Source organism: Echinops telfairi, unplaced genomic scaffold, assembly GCF_000313985.2.
Source record: "Echinops telfairi isolate 266 unplaced genomic scaffold, ASM31398v2 ScPeMD7_7410;HRSCAF=8448, whole genome shotgun sequence".
NCBI lineage: Eukaryota > Metazoa > Chordata > Mammalia > Afrosoricida > Tenrecidae > Echinops > Echinops telfairi.
Genome location: NW_022111310.1, coordinates 18,504,498 through 18,526,409, shown reverse-complemented (window position 1 = coordinate 18,526,409; position 21,912 = coordinate 18,504,498). Strand labels below are relative to the sequence as shown.

General features: G+C 44.0%; 1 protein-coding gene across 7 annotated transcripts in view; it reads left to right on the top strand.

Annotated features, from left to right (window-relative positions):
• Positions 1-2,055: 2,055 nt before the first annotated feature.
• Positions 2,056-21,912, top strand: part of TNC (tenascin C) — a 100,673-nt gene continuing 80,816 nt past the window's right edge. For 6 of the 7 annotated variants that reach the window (XM_045296645.1, XM_045296644.1, XM_045296643.1 and 3 more), the window contains exon 1: positions 2,460-2,536. The gene's annotated coding sequence lies outside the window, so the exon portion shown is untranslated. Of the gene's footprint in view, positions 2,122-2,205; positions 2,537-21,912 lie in introns of those variants that run through there. The other variant, XM_045296640.1, reaches the window with a different exon arrangement.

The following is a 21,912-nucleotide window of genomic DNA, read 5'->3' as shown; positions in this document are numbered from 1 at the left end:
GGTAACCACAGACAACAATGGGCACTGAGAGCACCGTCATGTAGTCGCTTCTGACTGAGAGCAACCCTATAGGGCAGGGCAGCTCCCTCTGGGTTTCGGAGCACGTACATCGTCGCCGTGAAAGCAGAAATCTTCATCTTTCTCCCATGGAGCGAGTGGTGCTTCCCAACTTTTGACTGTGTGTCTAGCAGCCTAACCCTTAACTTACAGTGCCAGCCAGGCTCCTCTCCTAGAGAAGAGGCCGCTCAATTCATCTGGCAAGCCTCAAAAATCCTCATAGCTAATTGCAAAAGCATATTGCATTTATATTCTATGTAAATATAATTGACAGGGCCTGCAGATGGACTATAGATTGTCTTACTAGTTTACCTCCGAGCCCAGGAGATAAACCCAGTAGACTTTGGAAGCCAAGAAGCATGGGCGCTTTCACTACTGATGGTACTGCAATGTGCTTTGGCTAAAGCACAGAACTGAAACCTTACAAAACAAACAATATAGGAATCGGCCAAAATGGTTCAAAAGGTCACATGAGCTGTTTTATGGTTTATGGCTCACTATTTATGGGCGTTCCTGCTGCCTGGGAGGGGCATGCATGCAAAGAATTCTAGAAGGCCAGAGCTAGAGGGACAAGATGAAAGACTCATCTTTGTCTCGGTTTGTTTGTTTGTTTGTTGTTCAGACTCACAGCAACATAAATAACGGTACCAATGATCTCATTCAGTCTTGAGAAGAGTTGGATAATCCCAAACCTCCATTATTAGTAATTAATAAAACACCAAAATCTCCTACCTAGTTCCACAGTACAAAAAAATATATGTTCACAATCAAAGATAGAAGTGATTTCTGAAATAGAAACGGTGTTACACTGTACTTGGACAGAAGACACCATTTTAAAACCACTTTAAAATCTTCCTGGACCATAGTCTGTAACTGAAGGGACAATCCACAGGTGTGTGAACTTGGTGAAGTGACACTATTTCTCTGAAGCTAGTTTTCCTGTAAAAAGGGGGACTCTCCTGCCTATCTCACATGACAGGTGTGCGGATATAATGAAATAAGGCCCACCAGGTATCTCATGCAGACAGCTACTTGATGAAAGAGCGCTTGATGGTAGTTAGAGGGTTCAGGAAACTCTCATTTGAGGTCCTTCCATGGTAGAAAAGCTTAAGCACTGAACTGCTGACCAAAAAACTGGTGGCTGCAACCCCCCCTCCCCCCCCCAAGAGACACCTAAGCAGTGAGACTTGAGAAAGTGCTTTCTGGAGCGTCAGTCTTAAAAACGGTGGCGTGTGGGTTCAACTCTGTGCACATGGGGTGGCCAGGAGTCGGAATTGGCCCATTGGCGATGAACAAAGGCAACATGACAAAACTGCTGCACCAAGCCCAGAAGTTACTCCAGCCTGGTGGCTACTCCTGGCTTCTTCCCCACTCCCTCAAAGGCTCGAGTTCCCCCCTGGATAGCCAGTGCAGGCTAACCGCCGCTGAGCTGATGACTCAGAGCTTGGAATCCATCCACAACAGGCTGCAGAGCAAGGAGCCGTTTAAGTCTCAGCCATTAAGTTATTACCTTTCTTTTCTCTTTTCTTTTAAGGGCTTGTGGCTGGACAACTTTCAGTGCTGAGAGGAGACCCCAGTTTAGAAGGCAGACCACACACAGGACACAATGCCCCAAAGTCACTGTCCTGGAGGGTCTCCGGGCTCACTAAGACCAGGACCCTACTGCAGCTGGCCAAGGCTGCCCACCCCCACCCCCACCCCCCAGGAGAGATGCAGGACACAGGAGTGCTCCCAACACTGCCCCCACCTGCTCAGAATTGATCCTGGGTTCTTTCTCTGCAGGCTCAGAGAAACCCCAAAAGCCCCAGGCTTTTCAAGGACTTTCTCTCCTCTTTCCAGGAACTCAAGCCTTTTGCTTTCTCGGCGGGGCCACTGAGCAGCTGCTACCAGAGGCAGGGCGTCAGGGAGCCCCCAGTGGCGGTGGCCCTTCCAGTCCGCATGAGCCGCGGAGCCAATGCCACAGATCCTGCTCCTCTGACTCAGGCTCACGGGGGGCTTCTGTCTCAGGATCAGAAACCCCGTTTCGGGAGCAAAGCACAAATCCCCCTGTATCGGAGGGAAGAGGTGGGGACTGGATGTCGGGGGCGGGAGGGGGGTATTCCGACTTTGGGCCATAAATTGTATGCAAATGCGTTCCTTTCCTGGCAGAGAGCGAGCGCGTCTTTCATGAGCTCACCGGATTCCGCTGGGAGGGCTGTGCCTTTAATTCACCAACTGAAAAGTGGAAAAGGATATCTGGAGGCGAGGAGGCGTCCCATTACACAGGAAGGCGCTCCCTATATAAGCCAGCCAAAGCTGGCTGCGCTGGCCACAGCCTGCCTACTGTCACAAGCCTCTCTCTAGGCGGGCAGGCACAAAGACAGTGCTTCGTGGTGTGACCCAGGAGAGCGCATGTGGCCCCCCTGCTGCCGCTCATTCCCAGGTACGTGCCTCCTGGAGCTGGTTTCCTGGAGGATCTAAGCTTCCCACCTCCGGAAAGGTAAGTAAAAATCGTGATGACCCCACTGTTGGCAGTTCTCGTACCCAAGGTGCTGTCCAGTGGTAAGGGAAAAACAGCCGCTTTTTCTTATCTGCCGGCAAAAGGGGATAGATAGCTCTATGGAGTGCACCTTGCTGGATCTGTTTGCCCTATCCAAACAGCGTGTGTGTGTGTGTGTGTGTGTGTGTGTGTGTGTGTGTGTGTGTGTTTAGCTGTATGAACGATCATGCTTGCACAGGACTTTGTGTAAGTTTTCCTCTGTGGCGTCTTCCCTGACTGGCTGCGTCACCTGTGAATCTTTGGGGTTTGAGGAGTGAAGATGGACAGATGAGTTGACTCCGGTTGTTTCACTCTGGGGGTGTACAGCCCTTACCTTAGAGTCTCCAAGGGGGTCTGTGCTTCTCCTTGTATGCAGCCTCTCCTTGCAACCCCATCATAGAGACCCTGTAACCACGGGGTTGACAGGGAGAAGAACAAGTACGGATGACGGGGGGCTTGGGGGCCACCGGTTTCAATTCTTCGGGGCTAGGGGACTCCACATGGACCCCTCTTGATTCACAGCATGTGCGCTTGGTATCTGCAACACTTGGAGCCTGCAGTCACCCGTTTCTCTCTCAGATTGCAAACACACACACACACACACACACACACACACACACACACACACCCCAAGCTCCCCTCTGAAAGCTAAAAGACTTGAGGACTACCTTTCTTCGGGGCTGGGGGTGTTACCATGGGTCAATAAACTGTGCAGAGAAAGTGTGGGTTTCTCTGTCCCAACAGGTTGTACTGGGACTGAGCACTCAAAGTTGAAGCTCGAAGAAACTTAGTACCTTCTCCCTTCTCTCATCCCACCAACACACACACACACACACACACACACACACACACACACACACACACGCCACCTCTCTGAACCTGAGTTTCTACTTCTCCAAAATGGAACACTCACTTCTGAGGTCATGGGGAGAAAATGAGATGTAGCGGGACGGGCAGAGGTAGCTCTCCATCTCTGGGACATTGGCTGCTCACTGTCATTTCTGAAACCTGCCATCAACGGGGCAGCAGCTGAAGGGGCCCCCTAGCCCATGATGAATTGTGTCTTGTGAGTTCCCCACCACTTGCTTTCTATCTCACCTGGTCTGGGAGTGTCTCCCTAGGCTGGCAGGTCAGAGAGTTGGCTATTTTGACAAGCAAGAGGTCATGTCGGCACAGGTCTGGAGAGAAGGTAACAACAGCCTGGGGGTGGTTATAAATGTTAGGCCTGACTCCAGAAAGTCGTGAAGCTTTGAGTCTGGGCATTTTCAGATTCTAAAGCTCTTGGCTAAAGTGTGATGCTGCCAAGGACTTTGAGAAAGCTGTCGAACTTTCTGTTCAGAGAGAAAGAGAGAGAGAGAGAGAGAGAGAGAGCAGGACCTGGAGCCCTCCCTGACTGAGGGAAAATGAAGCTGTCTCTCTCATAGTTTTGTGAACTCCACCCACCCTCCACCCACCACACTGGTTTAATGGAGCTTCACCATATGTGTGTTAGACATACACACTTCTGCCCACCCCAGCCATGTGTTGACTGCTGTGCCCTGCAATGTGGCAAGCACACAGCTCAGGACTGGTGAGAGGGTTGTTCCGTGCAAATAAAGGAGTGAAAAGTTGAGCACCTGAGCCTTTGCCATTGGTACATGTTGATGTGCTCTGGTCTTGTTCGCTTCAGCACGGGAGTGGCATTTGGGACTAGAGAAAGGAGAATGATGTGATCAGCCTCAGGTTTGCTAGGATGGGGTGAGTGAGTTAGAGTTGAAAGGTGTGTTGCCAAACACTATTGTCTTTAAAGAGCCTTCTGATCTTTATCCCCTCTCTGCTCTGACTAATTGACCCTTGCTTCTGTATCTCATCTCCACCAATAGTCTTCCCCCTGGTTTAGAAGTTACAACCCTTCCAGCCCTGGATTTTTGTCATCCCCATAAAGAGACTAACGATCTCTAATGCATAGCTTCTTGTGTCATGGTAAGAGCTGAATAGATGCAGTCTTTTATTGGTTTTCCTGCTTATCAATTGACAGCACTTGCTCAAGATTAACATTCTAAAACAATTCGGTTTACCAGCTTACATTTAGCAACTCACTAAAGGAAATTGAGGGAAGCTCTCATACATGAAACAGTGAAATTTGGGGATGCTTTGGTTGACATGAGACATTGTCTAGAAACTTGATAGTCACAAATTACAGTTAAAAATCATGAAGCAGGACAGTGAGTGCTCAGACTGTCATCCTACATGTTGAAAATACGTTTGCCCCCACGTAGCCCTCAGCATTAAAGAGTGCAAGAGTCATTTCCCAACTCATACAGTAGACATGACTATGGGTAGGAAGTTTAAAGCACTTAAAGTATGGGTGTTCCTTTGAAAAGAATAACCTGGTAATTGTAACAAGAGTCAAGGTGTAAGGAGAATGAACCCTCCACATGGCAGGCATGCTTCTCACTGAGTGTCATCACCATGCGAGGCACGGACGAGACCTATTCAACAAAAGAAGGCTTGAAGATCAGAGAGATTGAATAGCTAGTCCAGAGTCATAGAACTCAGGAGGAGCAAGGGAGCCAGTTTCTGGACCCAGGGCCCGATGACCACCAGCTCAGAGACATGCTCTGCCACGTTGTTCTAAATAGTTTAGCTTTGGGGGTTGCCTTTTGAAGAAAAACACTTCCTTTCTGACTAAATCCACTCCGCAAGCCAGACTGTGGCCACCCATAAATACAGCAGTAGCCTGATCATATAACCAGAATGGAATCTGGAAAGCGGATTCCACTTGACAGAATGAAAACATATCCCTTCATCCTACCCTTTCTCATGCTCAGAGTGCACTAAGAGCACCTCTTCTCCCCCTCCCCTTCGATTCCCTTTCGGAAAAGTGTCCAGTTGGCCCAGAACACAAGCCACTTCAGTTTGAAAAGTAGAAAGTAAACAACAAACCCTTCGCTAGCTCCAAAGACACAATTCCTTTGTGATGATAAAAGAGCAACACATGCAATTATAGTTATTATTGAAAGCTCTGTTTCACACATAGGATCTGAGACCTTGGATTTCTTTGCTGATAGTTTCACATATAATTCTCATGATAGTTAAAGATTACTATCTCCATTTTATGGATTACTAAGTGGATGACTATCTTCATTTTATCGAGGCTTTAAAGCCCACTGAGGTTAAGTGACTTATCTGAAGTCATCCCATAGATGCAGAGTTGGCTTTGAATTCAAGCTATCTAACTGAAACCTTATGTTCCTTCCACTCTGTGGTCTTGTCTCAGGCTGATTGGATGGCAACTAACACGTCGAATGGTACCTTTCAGGACCCTGGTGGAGACACTGACCAAGGTGGTAGAGCAGCCCTTGACAACTAGCATTGGTGTCTATTGATTTTATAGACTACCCTTGAAAGTGTCATTTTCCCTGATATTTAGAAAAGGCCAGCTCATGGTGGCGCAATTCCCTGCCTAGAAGCAGAGAAGTTCACATTTCAGTCCCAGGAGATGGGAGAATGAAAGTAGAGGGAACAGCCGGGTCATTATTGCGGTGACTTTCACCCCCAGAATAGTAAGCACCAAATGACTGTGGGAGCTCTGATTGAGAAAGCAGGGCGAGACCTGAGCCTTCTCTTCAAGTAAGCTGTGCTGAACAAGGACTTAAAAGGACTGATGAGGAGATAAAATGCAATCAGCATGTTCTAGCCTCGGGCAGGGAATCCCAGGACAAAGGGGAAATGGTTTTGGCTTCCAGCCAAAAATTCAGCCAAGCTACAGAAATGAGGATGTGGTTCAATCAGTTCTCTCTCTGAGAAGATCACAGGGATTCACCTGAAAGCTAATCCCAGGCCAGTCTGAACACCTTTGCCATGTGGGAAAAACACTAGTTGAAGGGTTCCACCCAAGGAGGAAGCCCCCCGCTCAAAGGTGGGTTAAAATTAACTTCCCACAAATTCTGGGGCATAATTCTATCCAATGCAGTCGGCAGGAGTGACCTTATCTACTATTAGGGGGCCAAGTAACCCTTGGGACTCTTGGGGGGAGGAAAAACATGTGCCTACCTACTTGAGTCTAACCTTGATGACCAGACTTTTATCCGCTTGTGCCCTTGAACCTAGAACTGCTTTTGCTTTTTCTATTTCCTGTTCCCTGTCTCATATTTCTAGCTTTTCCTTAGCAACAATCCAAAATCCAACACAATCATTGCTCAATTTGACTCTCCATAATTCAATTAAAGAAAAATGCCCAGGTTTAAAGCAGAGCCCCAGTGGAAAACCCCTTCCACGTGTATTTTTTTATCCTTTTATTAGGTAATTAAAAAATAATAATCATCTCATGCCAAGTTCTCTCAAATGTCTGAAGTTCTCAGAAGCTTAATTGTGCGGCCATGGTAACTCAGATAGCTTTGGTTGGTCTCAACGCTACCCAAACACCCTATGCCCAGAGCTGAAGGCAATTCCCGGGCTCTCAAAATAGACCCTTGACATGTCTTATCCTAGAGGAGAATTGATTGCTGATAACTTTTAAACACTGGGCTGCTAACCACAAGTTTAGCGGTTTGAAGCTATCAGCTGCCCCTCGGGAGAAAGATGAGGCTTTTTATTCTCATAAATCGGTTTGGTCTTAGGAACCCATGTGGGGGGCAGTTCTATCCTGTCCTATGAGTCACCGTGAGTCAGAATTGACTCAACAGCAGTGAGTGAGTTTAATATAAAAAAACAAAAACTCATTGCCCTTGAGTCGAGTCTGACTCATAGAGACCCAATAGGACAGGGTAGAACTTCCCCTGTGGGTATCAGAGACTGTAACTCCTTATAGGAGTAGAAAGCTGATCTTTCTCCCACAGAGATGCTGATGGATTTGAACTACTGACCTTGAGGTCAGCAATACAACACATAACCACTAAGCCACAATGGCAGTGACTTTTAAAGTAACGTTTACATGAACACATCCAAAAAGTTAATTGAGCAAGGACATAGGCACTAATCAGAACAGCTAACGTGTCCTGAGTAGTGTAGAGGCTTTAGGTGATCTCATAAAAAATTTCAGTATAATTGTCTCCAGTTTACAAATGGGGAGACCGAGGGTAGAAAAGTTTAAGCAGCTTATCGGTAGCACACAGAAAATATGTTGCTTAGTGGAGTCAGAACTCAAACGCAGCTCCAGATGCCAACAAAGTGGCCATAGCTATTAGAGGAAGCAAGTCGTGCTCAGCGCCATAATTATTCTGTTCATCTTCTGGCAAGAGAGAGACATAGCAAAGCCAAGAAAGAGTCAAATGGCTGTCATCTGGGTGGTACTTTTCTCTTCACCGAGACAGCCATGTCTGCCATCTGCAACGTGCTCTTTCAGCTGGAACTTCCCAGAAGAAACTGCAAGTCCATGATTAGGGTTTAAGTATGATCCTGAGCGCAGCGCACCCCCCCCACCGGATGCTGGCTACCAGTCTGAGAAGTGAAGCAGTCACTCACTACGGAAGTGCTGCCTGAGTGAGGTCTCGCTCGCTCTGATGGAGGGCTGCATTCCCCTCCTCAGGCCCCTGCTTCCCTTCCGTGCTCCATGATGGGCTTCCCAGCCCCAATAGACCGCATGCCAAGTGTGTCCACTGAATCGATGTCTACTGAATCTTTCCCCTCAAAATCTCGCATCCTGCTATAGGGATAAGTCAGTTAGTGTGGGAAACATTATCCCTTGTCCCAAAAGAAATGGATCGATAGTGCAGTGTGCTCTGGTGTGTTGTATGGTTTATGGGGAGCATTCACATGCAAGATGTATTCATTTATAACATCACAAAAAACTGATCTGCGTCTCACTCTCAGGTTCTTCCAGCAACTATGTCATTTTTCAGCCTGGGGTTCCCCCTGTGTAAAGTGGAGCTAATGAAACTTCAGTGATTAAACAGAACAATACCCACAAAGTATTCAGTAAGTGTTAGCTATTAGGGTTATCCCCCAGATCCCTCCTAAACTGACGGCTGGAAAGGTTAAGTGGCTTGCATAAGGCAAAAGTTGCTGGCTAACTCCCAAGACTGCTTTTTTCCACAAGGTCACCCATCACTAGGGTATCATTTGCATGTTCCAGAAGAAGCAAGAGGCTCGAGAGGAGGAGGCGACTCGGCTGAGGAGCTATTGCATGCCTGAGGGTAATGAGCTAGAGCAGGAAATGCTTAGCACAATGAGTCACTTCCTAATGATGAACTTCAAACCAGGAGCTCTCATAGAGGAGTGTGCAAGCTCAAATTACTTCACCCAAGAATCTGCTCAGGGAGAAAACCATACCTGATTAGGAAGCTTCTGGTCTGACAGGCTTGATTTCAAATAAATTCCTCAGAGATTGACTCGGAAGCTGCCATGAAATGACGGGGAGGTCAACCAGAAGCGTCCCTCAAACTTAATTCACTCGACCTTCCACTTTTACCTGTCTTGTACACTCAGGTTCCTCATGAAATTTTACTTGATGAAAAGGATCTTGGGGTGGGGGGGTAGGGGCCGGGGTTGTATAGATTGCTGATCTGGTTTGTTGTTACTGTTGTTGTTGTTAGGTGCCATCAAGTTGGTTCTGACTCAAAGCGACTATGTGCAAAGCAGAAGGAGCCACTGCTCCTTGTACTATCCTCATAATTGTTGTTCTAAGCCCATTGTTGCATTCACTGTCAATCCATCTCGTTAATCTAGTTGAATTTCTTTCAATTTAAAGATAGTGAGACAGACAGCAAGAAGGAAGGAATCTTCCTAAGATCTCGTGCCAGTTGGCGATTGTGTCACAGCTAACTCTTAAGCCTTTTGACTCTTGCTCTTGGAATCAAGGAACAATCTAAAATGCTTCAGAATGAGAATTTTCTTTCAGAAAATTAAAATGTGGTATCTCAAGATGTTGTTCTTCGTCATCTTCATATCCCAAATCTTGTAGGCTCGATTGCCTTAAGAAGTAATTGTGTTCGCTGCCTCCAAACGCCACCCATTGTCTAACTTAGACATTGGTATCTCCCAGATAGACCACTAAACCAGCTCCTACTCAGTCCCCATTCCATGCATCTCCCCCTTCAATCCTTTCGAATGGTTCTCTTATACCCACAGGAAAAATTCATATTCCCCGCTTGGCATTCCAGGTTTTCCATGACCTGGCTCTTGCTCTTCAAACAGATTCTGTACTTCAGGTATAAGTCATGCTGTCCACATCAATGATTTTATGCTTCTTACATATTTGGATGTACTATTTCTTCTTGCCTACGTCTCCCTTCCCTTTGCTTTCCACTTACTTATGTTCTCCTTTCAACATTCACTCCAGACACCCCCTCCTCCATTATATTAGATTCCCCTTTCTTTTATCTCACCCCACCCCATCTTTTTCTCTATTGACAACTTTATCATTCTAGAAGGAGAATTGCATCGAGTTTATCAAGACCTGAAGCCAAGCACAACCAGAATGACATGAATCTTTAATAACTAATAAGAGTACTGACTGTGTCCACAATTTTGGACTTACTTTTCATTTGTTCAGAAAACCTTGAGTTTGAAGCTGTTTTCATGCATCATCATCTAAATTCACAACAGCGCAGATTGATGTCATGACATATGACAGAAGGAAGCCAACTCAGCCATCAGACAGGAAGCCGTCTCGGAACAGAGATGTCCAGGAATGCCCTTATTGGCAGAGATAGCTCCGGGATCAAAGCATGCATGGCTCTGGAGTTTGAAACACCAGTACCAAGGACAGAGGAGGTCTGTTTGGGGATTTAAGGCTGAGTCACCAAAGATAGCTGACACTCCAAAGAACAGAACAAGGAATTAGTCAAGATCCAGTGAAGAGGAAGGAAAGGGCTTGGGAAAGGGATGGAGACAACATGCTCTCTATCTCAGGTCAGGGGTGAATTCCAAGGCCAGGGGAATGAACGAATAATGGTTAAGAACGTGGCTTTGCCATCACAGTTCTGGGTCCAAGAGAGGTTTACTCTCTGTATGATCTTATAGGAGCTCTGGTGGTGCAGTGGTTAGAATACTTGGCATGTGAACCAAGCGCTCAGTGGTTCAAAGCCATCAGCTACTCAATGGGAGGAAGATGTTGCAGTCTACTTTCAAACAGAGCTTTGGAAACTTTATGGGGCAGTTTGACTCTGTTCTATAGACTCCCTGTGAATCAGAAGAAACTCAGTGGCAGTGATTTAGTTGTATGGTCTTGACCAAGTCATTTAACTTTTCTAAGCCTTGTTTTCCTCCCAATATAGGCAAAATAATGATAGCAAATATTTCATAAAGTATAAACCAGAACCAAAGCCACTGCATCCATTCAGTTCCAACTCAGACCGACCCAATGAAGAATTCCCCAGCCTGTAATTTTTACAGGATCAGACAGTTTCTCTGCTGTCTAGGCTAGAATTTACAATACACCCCAAAGGAGGTTGTGGCTAGAAGAGCCCTAGTAAGTAATTGACTACATCTTTTTTTTTAACTATGCCTCAAGAACAATTGGCACCGAGTTCTATTTTTGGAAATTCATACATCCATTAAACACATAGTACTGAAGACTAGAGACACAACAGCAGACCTCTCTTCCCTTACTCAGCGGTGGGTTTGAACTGTGAATCTTGCCATTAGTAGCCCAACGCCTAGGTTAAAAGGTCTCTCTAGATAGAGAGCTTTCTAAAAATATGTCCTGTGAAGAATGTCCACTTGAGATACCTCCTAAAAGGGAATCTATGGTCAAATAAGTATGAAGGAATGTGGTACTAATTTCTTTGGCGGAATTAATACCAGACTAGTCCCGATGGGCTTCTAATATCAAAGCTGGCAGTTCAAAACCCACAACCTCTTCTCAGGAGAAACATGAGGCTTTCTACCCCCATAAGGATTTACAGTCTCAGAAACCCACAGGGTAGTTCTACTCTGCCCAATAGGTTGCTCTGAGTCAGAATTGACTCAGTGGCAGTGAACTTGAGAGTACCAAGCAGGGAAAGATATCTCAAATGTTCAACTTTTCCAAGATGTTCTATATTCCACACCATTTCCCCCAATGTTAACCAAAATTCTTCCTCTTAGTATGTTCCCTCGTGTCCCTGGGTTGTACAATTCACTACAACATCTCATAGAACTCACAAAACTTTAAGGAAATTACTCATGGATTGTGCTTGCTGCTAAATCCCAAATCCAAAGTTCAGCTATCTGTCTGCCGGGTCCTCCTCATCCACAAGAGCGTGGACGCTAGTGCAATCAGGACAGCCCATAGACAGCAACGCAAGTCCTAAGAACCAAAAGTCTAGCAGAACCAAACCAAATACAGGGTCCAGAGCCAGAGCCAAGAATGTCCAAGAACCAAAGCAAGTCTACTTGTGTCGAGCTACTCAATCAGGACCCCAAGGTCACAAAAAGGAAGAATTTGGGAGATGGAGTTGTGCTTTTGGTCTTTTTGCAGACCATGCCCAGCAGGACACACAGGGCCATGAGAGAAGTGCTGCCCTCTACTAAAGTGGAAGAGCAGGATGCATCCTACCCTAGTCGGTTATAGAGAACACCCTCCTTAATGGGGTTACGACCCCAGGCACAGAGGCTAGAATTTTACAAACCCCAAAGGGGGTTCTGGCTAGAAGAGCCCCAGTAAGTAACTGACTACGTCTCAAGAACAATTGGCACCAGAGTTCTATTTGGGGACATTCAGAGCGCATGCGTCGGTTAAACACATAGCACTGAAGACTGGAGACACACTAGCAAATAAGGTAGGCAAGGATCTTCCCCACATGGAACTTGCCTTCCAGAGGGGAAACCTAAGCAATAAAAAGCAACCAAATAATTCCATTTCAGGAAGTGATAGTAACTCAGAAGAGATACTCAGCTATAAGGGAAGAGTGGTGGTTGCAATGCGTTTTATGACAGGACGGGGCGTGAGGATGACCTCGGAGCAGAGACAGGAAGGAAATGAGAACCTGAGTTCTGTAGGTAGAAAGGAAGGTGAATTTTATTCTCAGTGTGATTAGAAGTCCGTGCCAGGTTTGGGGCCAAAGAGTGCACAATCTGGCACAACTGAGAAATCCTGCAGGAATTAAAGGAGTTCTCTTTGTTTTATCCAATGGCCCTAAACATATTCAAACACAAGTACCCTCTTTCCACACGCAGCTGCCCAACAACACCTTGGAACACAATCTGGAGAAATTCTTCCCTGGCAGGCGCCGCTTGGTAGACTTTAAAGGGATTTGGATTTCCTCGCCATCATTGGTTCACCTATCTAGATTTACAGTATGCAATATATTTCTTAAAGGCCTGAAATTGATTGTGGTGATGATCGCCCAACTCTTCTTAACATGATGGAACTCTTGAATTGTGTGATATGTGACTTATTTGCCAATTTAAAAGTTTGGATTTTTTTTTAAATCCCAATGGCCCAACACAGGCACGCGCAGAGCAGGAAGACCTAGCTTTAGAGGTGGAGATGAGCAAGGTGCAGCTATAATTAGCTACGGTTTTTGCTAACATCAGCAATGACCAAAGCCAGGCTTCAGCAGACTCTGAAACTCCACCTTGAGCCAAGGGCAATTGCCAGTATTTGCCCAGAAATGAATAAGTTTTTGCAAACAGTACACCTTGGCTTCAGGGTTCTCCAAGTGGAAGTACATAGAACTTGAGATTCAGCCAGAGATTCAAGGAAAGAAAACGAGGTTTCTCTTCTATGCTTATTTCTGTGCTTAGACATGTACAGCCACCAAAGAGTTGCCGAAGGATCTAAGAAACAGACAGTAAAGATATGAGCTGAGGCGCTGCTTTACTGTGATGCGCAAGTCCATTCTCACCTAATACGAACTGCAGGAAATTGCTTTAAGGAGTTGGCCCAGTGTCGTAAGTAAGAGCGCAAACACCCAGATTAGAGACGCGGGTTAGAGTTCAAAACCTGACTCTGCTTATGAAGAGTCCCTGAATTTCTTTAAGTTTGAATTTCATTTCTAACTAGTCATAACAAGACCTGTCTCATTAGGTTGTCGTCATGACAAATGACAGGATAAATAATGCACACTGCCAGTGACACAAGGTGACACTATGGGTTTCCAAGACTATAAATATTTAAAGGGATAGATATCTGAGAAGTGACTGAATGGTTTGAACTGCTCATCCTCTAGTTAGTGGTCCAACGCTTACCCAGCAGTACCACCAAGAATAAATAATAGCATGCATTAAAAAGGGACTGGCCGAAGACTTTTTACAAATAAGGTATAGCGTAGATACTCAACAAAATGCTAGTTCCCTTCTTACCCAGTTCAATTTATATTTGATTTTATAATCATAGCTGCCACCTCTGAGTAACTAACTACAGTATTTCAGCAAGAGTCAGCAAATGAGGGCCCATAGATGGCAGCTTTTCCTGTAAACAAAATTTTACAGCCACGCTAATTGATTGATGTATTATCCTCGGCTACTTTCATGATGATGGTAAAGCTGAATAGTTGGGATAGTGACTGGCTCACAAAACTTCAAGTATTTACTATGTGCTCATTAAAGAAAAATTATCGCTGAGCTCTGCTAGTTGTGTGCCAAGTTTATAGGGTGTGGTCCTTGTTAGTTGCTGCCCAGTTGGCCCAAACTCCTAGCAACAGAGCGAAATACTGCCCAGTCCTTGCCGCCCTCAAAATTGTTGTTATGTTTGAGACCGTTGTTCCAGCCACTGTGTCAATAAATCTCTTTTAATGCCCCCCCACCCCCATTGACCTTTTACTTTACTAAGCATGATGTCCTTCCTAGGGGCTGGTCCCTCCTGATAACATTGTCCAAAGCACATGAGATAAAGTCTTGCCATCCATGATTCTAAGGAGCATTTTGGCTGTACTTCCTCGAAGATAAATTTGTTTGTTCTTCTGACTGCCCCTGGTATTTGAAATACTCTTCACCAACACTGTAATTCAAAAGCATCAATTCTTCTTTGTTCTTCCTTATTTGTCGTCTGACTTTCATATGTGTAAGAGGCCACTGAGAAGACTATGCCTTGGGGCAGGCATGTGTTAGTTTGGATAGTGAGGTCCTTGCTCTTCAACATTGTATAAAGGTTCGGGCAGCAGATTTTCCCAATACAATCTCCTTTGATTTCTTGACTGATGCTTCTGTAAGTGTTGAATGTAGATTCCAGAAAAGTGAAATCCTTGACAACTTTGCTAATTTCTCTAAATATCATGATGTAGTGAAGATTTCTGTTTCTTTACATGGAGGTGTAAGCCATAATGTGGTGCAGTCTTTCGCTGTCATCAGTAAGAGCTTTAAGTCCTCTTCACTGTTCAGCAAGCAAGGTGAGCGTCTGCCTACCACAGGCTGTTCATGAACCTTCCTCTCGTTCTGTCGTGTTCTTCTCCATGTAGTCCATTGTCCCAGATGGGTTTCTCCCCTTACAGATTGAATAAGTACGGTGACTAAGTATGGAATAAGAATGCTGAAAGGATCCCACCCGGATGCCTGCCATTCCTAGCTTAAATCATAGAGTACCCAGCCCTTTGTTCTGTTTGAATGGCTGCCTTTGGATCTATGCACAGGTTCCCCTGAACACGATTAAGGGTTCTCGAATTCCATTCTCCACAGTGTTTTTGCTAGTTTGTCGTGATCCACATAGTGAAATGTCTTTGCATAATAAATAGACCCACCCAGCCCCTCCAAAAAAATCCCAAAACATCTTTCTGGTATTCTCTGCTTTCAGCCAAGATCTATCTGAGATCAGCAATAATATTCCTCCTTCTGTGTCCTCTTGTAAATCCAACTTGAATTTTTGACAGCTTCTTGCTGATATGCTACAACCGTTGTTGAATTATCTCCCGCAAATGTTTGCATGCATGTGACATTAGCAATATTGTTTGATAATTTCCACACACAAAAAAAATTTTTCTTTGAAATTGGGCTCAAATATGGTTTTCTTCCAGTCACTTGGCCAGGTATATATCTTCCAAAATCCTTGGTATAGCCCAGTGAGTGTTTACAGTGCTGCATCCATTTGTTGAAATATTGCAACTGGCATTTTTCAGGTCTTGGGCCTTTGTCTTTTACTGATGTTTTTGGCATAGCTTGGATTTCTTCCTTCGATACCCTGGTTCTTGATCCTATATATTACTTCTTGAAATGATTGAATGTTGACCAATTATTTTTGGTTCAGTGACTCTATGCATTACTACTATTATACATAATTTCTGGTCTTTATCACAACTTAGCAATGTAGATATTAAACTAAAACATATACAAGGGTTGAAGCAAAAAATAAATGTTCATTTAGATTACATAACTAGTAAGTTCTACCGCCCTATACAATACCTAAATCTAAATCTGAAGGAAGCTTAGAAGAATGATTTTTTAAAGTCAGTATTTGCAGGATTCATTCTCTATTTGCCTTTGTTTATCTCCAACTTTATAGTTCTCCAGATAAATTTCTTGACTTGTTTGGAATGATGGGTCTGCATTTATTCAACGTCAATGGGTTTGGCTTCTGGTTCGGAGCCAAAAAGGATGGCCTTCTTTGTCCTTTGTTTGTTTGTTCATATAAATCCATGTTTCAAGAAATACAAGTTGTCGCTTCCAGTCTTTCTGAAATGCTTTCATATCTTGACTAACATGTTAGAAGCCATACTTTTTTATATAGTACCTAGGTTGAGACCCTCTCCCTTTTTTTCTGAGAAAGAATGATTTAACCTCCCCTCTCAGCTACTTCTCACTTTATCATCTTCTCACCTACTAACCTTCTCTCCAGTCTAGACTGGAGGCGGGTAGGAGTTGCTCTGCAATCCTTAAAGATTTCCCTGAGGCATACAACTATGTCAGCACATTTGGCCTTGTTCCCTCCCTTGGGTTTAAAATGGGTAATAAAATAACTGTGTGTACCACCCTACTAACTTGTCCCAGGTTTAGAAATCCATCAACTATCCATCAGAAATGTTGGATTTCCTTTTGATTTTTTTAATTGCAGAAATATTCTTTGACATGAACAGTACATCTTGCTTTGAAAGATAACTTGATGTAACAGAAGGAGCACTTGGAAATATGACAGGGTTATTCATTGTGATTCAGATTATTACCAACTGGGGAATTCATTTAAACTCCTGTGACTTCAACTTTGCTAATAGTAAAATAGAAACAATGCTTCCCAACTCATCAACTTGGTGCCATAATTCATTGGCATTTGTTGAAAGCCATGCACAGCATAACATTAAATTGTCTTGTTTTTAGTTTAATTGTGCAAGAACCTTTATCCTAGGCTTCATGCCTATCACATACTTGTAATAGGTGCACTGTTGCCTCTAGATGTTGCCAATGGTTTGTACTCCACTGCTAAACTAAAGATGAGCTCTTTGAACCCCTCCTCCATCTTCCACCTGCAATTAGTAAGTATGGTAGACCAATATGACGATCTGCTTCCATTAAGGCTACAGCTCTGCGTTGTAACACAGGGAGTTGCCGTAAGTCAGGATTGACGCAACCGCCTTGCAGGACATAGGAAATGAAAGGAGTACGGGTCAAGGATGTGTTCTAGGTCAGCAATTCCATCGTCTGAGTCTTCGAACCCAATCCTGAGGCACACTCCAAACACAAACGCATCAAGCAGGCTTGAGAAACACCCAATAAAAATCTCTCTTTCCAAGAGAGTCCAATAGTCACGAGCACAGCAAAGACCTTGGAATATCCCAAAGGAAAGAAAGTTGTGCCACCCTTGTTTAAAATAGCATTTTTCAAACACGTTTAATTAGGAAATATTTTCCCCTTCATTAATATTCATCATTATATTATAAATTACTTTTTAGGAAATGCTTTTTAAAGTTACCCAGCTAAGTTGAACCCCAGTCAAGGGCTAGAAATACCTCTAATTTTCAAGCTTATGCACAGTTTTTCACTGTAAATCAAAAAGATCTTTCATTGCCAATAGTTATCCTGGACCCCAACCATTGTGTCCTTTTGAAGTTCAGTTCTTTTAACTTTGTCAGGCAAACCACCACTTGGCATCATTAAAGGGCAGCCACAAAGCTGGTGGTTAAGTGTAAGGTCTTTGATTCGTGAGTAAGTCAGACTAAATTAAATTTCTACTCTCTCTTTCTAACTGTGTGGGGCTCGGTTTCCTTATCCATGAATTGGGAAAAAGGAAAGTAGCTACTTCAGAGGTCTTGGAGAGAATTCCTTGAAAATCATCTATGAACACACATAAAGCCGTGCCTGGTGCAGACATGTTCAATCCATCATTGTTCCTACTGTAATATTTAAGGGGTCCCATTCGAGAAAGAGAAAGTTGACAATGAAAGTACATTGGCTTTGTAAATTAATTACTGGAGCAGGCTGAGTGGACCCTGCGGGTGCAGTCTGTCACTTCCAGCCTCAGAGCCATCTTTCATGCCAGGAGGCCCTTTCTATCAAAAGATCCAGACTGTTGTTGACTTTGATTCATATGAGCTTTTATAATTGTCTGCGATTCGGGCTGGCACCCAATCTCAGTCCAGCGAAATCCCACCCATTTGAATATCAAAATGAATGCAGCATATTGGGGTTGAAAAGATGTCCGAACCTATCTAATCCTACGGTGTCAGATATTGGCCACCAGCCCAACCGCTCCCATCCCTCTGTACCGATGGCAGACCGTGCTCAGCCATCCCAACACCTTCTCCCCCTGAGTGCAAACAAGGCCTCAAGACCCTTCTCAAGGCACATCCCGGTAACCATCACAACGAAGTCAAGTTCACACTGAAGCGAAAACGTCCTTGTCACCCCAAGCCAATTCAACCTCTGATCCAACACTTGAACCCCCTCTGGAACACGGCTGTCTCCTATTGAACACACCTAGTGTCATCAAGGGGAAACTCTTTTGGGGTAGTGGTGACACACCGGGCTGCCAACTTGTCCCGGGAGAAAGACGAGGCTTTCTGTGTTCATATGGGACCCCTGGGAGCAGTGTCACTCTGGGTGGGAATCCACCCCATGGCCATGGCAATGAGTTTGGTGTGGTCGGAGTTTTGCGGAGCTCCCTAAGAGTGAAGACAGACAGCAAAGAAGGGCAATGTGGAAGATGAGCACTAGCACTGGGGCACCACTGGTGATTAGCATGCCAGGTGCTGAGTTCTCATCCATTCTCCCATTCACGCTCCCAGCTCTCCTGGAGAGGTCCATGTTAGGCTTAAAGAAGGCATACTTCAGAACTGATACCAAACTCTGTTCAAGGCTGCCTTGCAGGGAAGCAAATGTATTTCAGTTCCTTCTGACTTTAAAAGTTCTGAGTATCCCCCTCCTTCCTTGAGATTTCACAACCTCTCATGGCTAACACTGTGGCATTGAGGGGCTAACAACAGCTTTTACAAAAGCTACCACGTCACAGAGCCTCTTTGAGAAAGGATCGTGGGTTAACTTAGGAGGAAGTCTGTAACTTACTTCTCCATAGATAAATCTCATTTCTTGACCTTGGCTCAAGAGCTCAAGAACCCATTCTCTAAGCTTTGTGACACCGTCAAGTAGATTTCTTAAAATTTTGGATGAAGGCTGAAAACATAGGAGGTCATTGTTCCATTGGGAAATGAATTCAAATCTATTTTTGAAACTATTTCCAGAATTTTATAGGGATCTATATGGCTGCCATTTGGTCAGCCCGTTTTTATTTTATGTTTGTTCAGTCATAGGCAAGAAGTAGAAAAGAGAAAGCAAGTGTTCTGCTGAAGCTTGATTTCAGAAATTGAAACCAGACCACGCCAGGGCAGTCTGTGGTCTGAATGTATCAATGGATCTAGTTATATTTCATGTGAGCTTTCCTTAGGTATCCTAAACCACAAATATGAATCTCATTATTGTGTCTAGATGGAAATATTTTATGGATTAAGGTTTGTGGATTTAATTTGCTTGGTAATGAAACTGCTCTTAGGAGAGTGAACAGACAGCCATGAAGCGCCACAATTTCTTATGCCAAACAATTGAAGAAAAAACAGTCAGCGTTTGATAATTTTTTTGTACTTACTATCTGCCATTTGACCAGTATATCTAGGTCTCAAGTGAAAGCCAAAATTCCTAAGTTTAGTAGAAATATTGCTGAATTAACAATGGATTCCTACAACTGCAGAGACCTTCAAACTGGAGGCCACATGCAATTGTTGATTTTGCAGGGAAATCAGAACAAGGAAGAAGGGTTGCTATTACCACACAGTGAGCACTATCAGAGCAAACTGGTGCTCAGAGCTAATCAACCCATTGCGCTGTCTACTACCTGGTCCCTCGAGAACTCAAGAACTCAAGGAAAGAAGGGTCAAAAAGTCAAAAGGCAGAAGGGTGAGCTAAATTTAACAAAAAATACCACAACAACACTGGAAAGATTAGAGACTAATAACCCCAACATATTACCCAAACTAGAGTTTCACATTAAGCACATTAGACCTCTGGTCAAGTTCACCTTCTGTCAAAGGTCCAGCAGAGTGTACTTTGGTCAGACAGATAACTCATCTCAAAACAGACAACACCATGTTCCCAAGAACCCTTGAGGCATTGACCAAGAGCTCTTTGTGGGATGAAGCCTGTTCTGTCCAGGGCAGTTTTGGGTCCCAGTGCGCAATATGATGTCTGGCACATCGCAAGAACTCATTAATTGCTTGTGAGTGGAGCAAAATGAATTAATTACAGGAGTGGGGCTGTGATGAATTTCTTTATCCATATTACCTTACAGGAGATCACAGATCGAATTAGATTAGGGCCTCAGGAAAATAAAAGTATTTACTCATTCACCAATTCTACATATAATGTCAATCTGCAATATGGAGTTCAAATGAAAAACTATAATCAGCTTTATTTTATTCAATATAAATATACTGTGTCTATTGTGTTCTAAACAAAGGGCTTAGTGTTGGGTATTCAAAGATAAAAGATTCAGATATAGTCCTTGTCCACGTGCAGCTAGTAGCGTAGTAAGATAACTTAAGTAAGAGTTAGAAGTTGTCAATTGCCTTAAGAGAAGGAGGTATGCATAATAAATCTACCTGAAATTATTATTTGAATGGTATATGATGGAAATAATATCAGATCAAAAAATCTGGGAATTCAGAAGAGAGAAAGATCAGTTTGGGCTTAAGTTATTAGAGAAAATCTCCAAAAAAGTTACAGCTTGAAGACCAGGTGCGTGGGAAAGGGACAGTCTAGGAGCCTTGAGACAGCTGGCATCCTCTCCCAACAATCACTGGGGGATGACAACAAAGGTTTCTATCAGCCGGTTCCATCTCCACAGCACACATGAGACCTTGAGATTTTAATTGCGGAAGATGGATAGGTTTCCTTTTGGAACCAGGAATTTGGAAATTACATAGAGTTTGGGCCTGATCGAAACCCATAACTCAGTTCCTTAGCCTTTCACCCAAAGAAGCTATATAATGGTGGCTCAGAGCATTGACCATGGACTCAGGTGGATGTGGGTTCAAATCCTGACTCTATAACTGAATAGTTGTCTGAACTTGCACAAGCCATTTCCTTTGTCTGTCTCAGTTTCTCCATCTACAAAAGGAGTATAAAGGCATTGCCTCATGTAATTTTTTGTGAGAATTTTAAATTGGAGATGTAAAATGCTTAGCACAGCCTCTGCCACAATAACTACTCAAAATATTAGTTATTTAAATGGTTCTAATTATTATCATTATTATTATTAGCCCAAACTCTCTGTAATCTTCCAAAGCCTCTTCAGCCCAGGTTTAGTGATAGTCTGGTAAGTCCTTTCTTCTCCAGGAAGCCTTCTGTGAACTTGCAGACTCAGAATACCCTCCTCATTCAGGCCAGCACTGCTACTGAAACTTGCCTGTGTATCGTTTCTCAGCTCTCTGGGGATAGGGAGTAAAATCAAAACCAAACCCACTGCCATTCAGTTAATTCAATTAGTCACATCTCTCTCCCTCAGAGAGGCTGGTAGATTTGAACTGCTGACCTTGCAATTAGCAGCCCAACACATAATGCACGACACTCCGAGGGCTCCTCAAACAGGTAAAAGGTCTGCCTGTTCTCTCCAGCACCAAGCAGAGTGTGTGGTCCATTGTTAGTCAACGAGCAGTTCTTGAGTGAATCTCAACAATTAGAATCTTGATCTTGAGGAGAGAGTGTATACTGGGTCCTCAATGTGCAGGAACCCTTAAAATATAAATTTTAAATCTGCGTTATATATGTCAATTTAAAACCCACTACATTCCCTGGACCTTTGGGAGGAAATTTTAAGTTTTGTAATGATAGAAGAAATGGTTACAGTATGCATTACTGTAGCCATCATGCTTAACTCAGGGCTTTGGACATAGTAAGTATTTAATAAATAGTGTACTGTGTACTGATAATATGGAGAAATGGGTGGGTGGATGGATGGGTGGATGGGTGGATGGGTGGATGGGTGGATGGATGGATGGATGGATGGATGGATGGATGGATGG